The 4,886-nt window shown below is 39.7% G+C and overlaps 1 pseudogene; it reads right to left on the bottom strand.

Annotated features, from left to right (window-relative positions):
* LOC102835087 overlaps window positions 1-290 on the bottom strand; it is an 11,143-nt pseudogene extending 10,853 nt beyond the window's left edge.
* Window positions 291-4,886: the final 4,596 nt, after the last annotated feature.

Below are 4,886 nucleotides of genomic sequence, written 5' to 3'. Positions count from 1 at the left end.
TGCAGTTCACAGCCCGATTCGTAACCACTGCGTTACCAGAGCTCCTTCTTCTTCTTCTTGGGGGACAGTAAATTAAGGAATAACACATAGAGATGAGCCAAGAGGATGGCTTATTCAGCTTCATTCTGAATCACAATTTAAGAGCTAGTCTTTATCGGGTATAACCATAATTTAATTTTTCTTGGAGCGAGTTTGAAAGAAGGTGAGGTCAATTTCATGCACAGTGCTTCTTGCCTTCAAGATGAAGTTATGCATGAGGTTGGGTATTGTGTGGTAGTGGAGCTGTTCATGGTGCTCTTGATGGCAATGCCTTCAGTGTTCACCCCGATGATCCCCTGATGACTCCTGCAACGCCCTTTTGGCTCCGCAGCCGCTTCAGGGTTTTCCATCTCTGTCATTTCAACCCAATTAGATAATTCCACGTTGCCAGCCGCTCCAGTTCATTTTTTGATTGCTGTTAGTTTGGTACATTCTTTCCAATCTTTGATTTTCAGTCTATTTTTGTCTTAGTATGTTTGTATGCAGGTGTGGAGTCCTGGTGTGATGCTATTGGGTAAAGCACTGGACCTCAAGGTTGATTTGAACCACAAGGTCAGTGGTTCAAATTCACCAGCTACTTCCTGGAAACCTTATCGTCGCATGAGTCAAAACCGACTCGACGGCACTTCACAACAGCAACAAGGCATATCTCTTGAAGACTACATATGGAAAGAGCTTGTCCTTTTTTGTTTTGTTATTTATTTATTTTGCTACTCTCTTAATATTTTACTTTTTGTGTTAAGCAGTAATTTACTAAAATTTAAAATGTAGTTTGATTAATTTTATCCAATAATAATTGTCATGATAATTCAGTCCTTTTCTAAATAAGACATTTAAGAACCATACACTTATGGATATAGAAAAGAAAACATTTAGATTTCTTATTTGTATTTCAGTTGCTGAGAATTGTTTAATGGATGAATCTGTAAAATATTTTATATTGTTTAATGGATGAATCTGTAAAATATTTTAATATTCAAGTATAGGAACATTTCATACCATGATAGAATTGTTTTGAGAGAGATGGAGTGGAAAAACATGCTTAGGGAGAAAAAGAAAGAATGTAACATTTCCAGCTGCTAAAGAGGAGCTTGTTCATAAATTTGTTAAATGGATGATGATAGATAATAAATCGCTATGGGATTTAGATTCCACTGGATACATTTAAGATAGCGATGTAACAACTTCATTTTAATATAACAATACTTATACTGGATATTGTATCCTTTGTAATCATTTAAATTTATGATAAAATGTGTATTTAAAAATGTTTAAGTAGAGAATAATTTTCAATAATTTAAAAGGAAATGCCAGCAAACAGTTTGAATTCTAGTTCTGTAATGATAGCCAACTTGGGAAATAAATATGAATACCTACTGAGTGTTATTACATTTAGATATTATCCTTTTTCACATATATCTTGTTAAATGGTTATGTTGTGAGTAGTGTTCTGGCTAATTATTACTATACCATAAGTGGCTCTCAAACTAAATGGTGATAACAAAGCAACCATTTTATTACGCTCACAATTAGTTGGTCAGGGATTTGGGGAGAACGGGCTGGTTTGTTTGCATTTGCTCTCCAATATTGGGGCTGTAGTCATCAGAAGGATGGACTGTGCTGTGTCCATCCAACATGTCTCCCTCACATGGCTGTCAGTTAATGCTGCTGCTGTCTGAGGACGCAGCTGGAACTGTTGATCAGAGCACATATACAGACCCTCCATCAGGGCGGTCTCAAGGTAGTTATCTTCCCTGTATAACGACTGGCTTCTCCTAGAATGAGTACCCCAAGAGCAGTGCATGGAAACTGAGTGGTCTTTTCTGATTTAGCTCTGGCAGTCACATAGAGTCAGTTCCAAATCCAGATTGAAGGGGAGTGGCTCATAGGTGCCCACCTCTTGATAACAAATGTGTCAGCGATATTGATGTTGTTGTTGTTGTTAGGTGCCATCGAGTCGGCACTGACTCATAGCAACCTTATGCACAGCAGAATGAAACAATGTCTGATCCTGGGCCAACCTCACTACTGTTGCCACACTTGAGTCCATCGATGCTGCCACCTGGTCAATCCATCTCATTGAGGGGTCTTCCTCTTTTTCTCTAACCCTCCGTCTTACCAAACATGATATCCTTCTCCAGCAACTGTTCCCTCCTGACAATATGTCCAAAATATGAGAGACGAAGTTTGGCCATCTTGGCCTCCAACGAGCACTCTGGCTGCACTTCTTCCAAAATGTATCTATTGGTTCTTTTGGCAACCCATGGCACTTTTAGTATTCTCCTCCAACACCCTAACTCAAAGGCATCAATTCTTCTACTGTCTTCCTTATTTGCTGTCCAGCTTTCGCATGCATATGAGGTTATTGAAAATACCATGGCTTGAGTCAGGCGCACCTTAGTTCTTGAGCTGACATCTTTGCTCTTCAACACTTTAAAAAGTTCCGTGCAGCAGATTTGCCTAATGCAATACATCATCTGATCTCTTGACTACTGCTTCTGTGAGTGTTGATAGTTGATCCAAGAAGAATGAAGTCCTTGACAACTTCAATCTTTTCTCCATTGATAAGAATGTTGTTTATTGGTCCAGTGGTAAGGATTTTTGTTTTCTTGACATTGAGACATAATCCATATATAAGGCTGTGCTCTTTGATCTTCATCAGTAAATGCTTTAAGTCCTCTTCACTTTCTGCAAGCAAGGTTGTATCATCTGCATATCTCAGATATATTGATGGCCATATTTGAAAACCACTGCAAGTAGATGTTGTTGTTATGTGCTGTGGAGTCGGTTCTGACTCATAGCAACCCTGTACAGGGTTTCCGAGGCTGTAAATCTTTTACGGGAGCAGAAAGCCTCATCCTTCTCCCATGGAACAGCTGGTAGTTTGGAACTGCTGACCCTGAGGTTAGCAGCCCGATTCGTAACCACTATTCTACCAGAGCTCCTTCTGCAAGTAGATACTTATCCATTATTTTTATATAGATGAGGAAACTGGGTAGGCATAAGTCATTAGCTGAATTTCAGAGCAATTACTTGATAAAGTTAAGATTCAAACTCAAGCAGTTTGACTCTTGAGTTGACTTACGAATGGAGCAAGCAACACTATTTCCTGATAAAGATAAACCAAGGAAAGCTGTGAAGTTGTCTGCCTGCCTGGTTGAGTGAGCAAACTCTCTCCAGTTCTATTGCAGAGCCCCCCAGCAATAATAATCTCAGGCTTCAGAGACTATCCTCGGAGTCTACACTTTGAGGAACATGGTTCTATGGTTATGATGTTGTAGGATCTCTTCAAGGTTTATGAAAAGAGTGAAGTTGAAGGGTTACAGCCTGCTGGTACTAAAATTCCTTAACGCAGGTGGGACTGATTCTGGTACTTAACAGCAGCTTCCTTCTTGTCCTTTGACACTTGTTTTAGTTGCTTATTTTTTGGTGATCATAGTTCTAACCCTAGACTATCCAGGCTGCCATTGTTAAATAGCTTTTAGCTGAATATAGGAGAGTCCACACAGTGTGATTTGCTGTTCCCCCGTTCTTGGTCTAGATTAATTCACAGCCTCAAGGATTCTCAAAGACATTGACATGCTTTCCAGAAGAGTAAACTTCACCATCCTATCTCTTTAAGATGAGCCTCTTCTTTACTCCTTTCTTTTCTGCCCTTCTCAGAACCTGTAAGACCTTGATTAGCATCCCAGGGTGGCACAAATGGCTAAGTACTGAACAACTAATGAAAAGGCCTGGCCATCTGCCTTAAAAAATCTGCTACTCTGACCCACAACAGGTCTTTATGAGTCAGAAGTGACTTCATGGCAGTAGTTGTATCTGTATAATCTCTAATGTGTGAGCTTGCCAAAAGTCACACATCCTGAGTTCTTTATTTGCAGCATTAGGTAGTTGAGACACAAAGGACTTAGATTGATAAGGGAGATGGCTGAGGCTTAGTGGGTTACCAAATTACTTATTGGTAGGCAGCTAGGTGGCACTGACATTGTCATCCCCTGAGCTACAGCAGAGGCCCGACTGATAAGCATATACCTTAACTACAAAGGTTATTAATGAACTTTGTTTCCTTTTTCAGAGTTAGTTGTTATTTGTACTAGGTACTTCACACACATGTGCATACATACACACACACATACACATGGGCTCCCCTCACTCCTCAATTTTTTACCCCGAATTCAGCATCAGTCTCCCCAGTATAAGATTTTCATGCCTTTCGTCCCTCAGAGGTACCCGGAGAGTCGGTTACTGACTCAGATTCAGTGAGGGTGGTCTCACTATTCTTGATTGAGAATGAAAGTAAGTTTGACATGTTTGCATGGTTCTGATTCCAATGACATTCAAAAAGCCTCCTGTACCAAAGGATTATTAAATGAAATGAAGCTATATTCCAAGGCTTACGTAAAATAAGTAACCATCCCCTTGCATTGCTTTTGCATAACTTATTTGAGGAAATCCACATTAAAAATTCTAAAACTCTAAAGGGACTCTATAATTAAATCTGGCTAATGAATCTCCAGGTGTCTTTTATATAACTCTAACATGATCAAGTAGCCTCCTAATGATCTAAGGTTCAGAGCTATTATTGTTAAACAGGGCAGAAGTCCTAACTTCAGAAAAAATATCACTGAAAAACTTCAGTGTTGAAAAGTTGTGGGGTTGTTTTCAAAATTTCCATGTTCCAAGAGATGGTACGTAACGTAGATAGTGGCCTCCTTAGTTCTTCCCAAGGGGAAGCTTAGAGATACCCTTTCATCATCCGATCCACAGACCAGGTTCTAATTACAGCATTGAGGAAGGATAAGGTTAAGGGAAAGGGGGTGGGTAGTGGATAGGAGAGAGACAGTAGC

Source organism: Chrysochloris asiatica, unplaced genomic scaffold (genome assembly GCF_000296735.1).
Source record: "Chrysochloris asiatica unplaced genomic scaffold, ChrAsi1.0 scaffold00113, whole genome shotgun sequence".
NCBI classification, from domain to species: Eukaryota; Metazoa; Chordata; class Mammalia; order Afrosoricida; family Chrysochloridae; genus Chrysochloris; species Chrysochloris asiatica.
The sequence above is the reverse complement of the archived record's forward strand: the minus strand, read 5'-3'. Positions and strand labels throughout refer to the sequence as shown.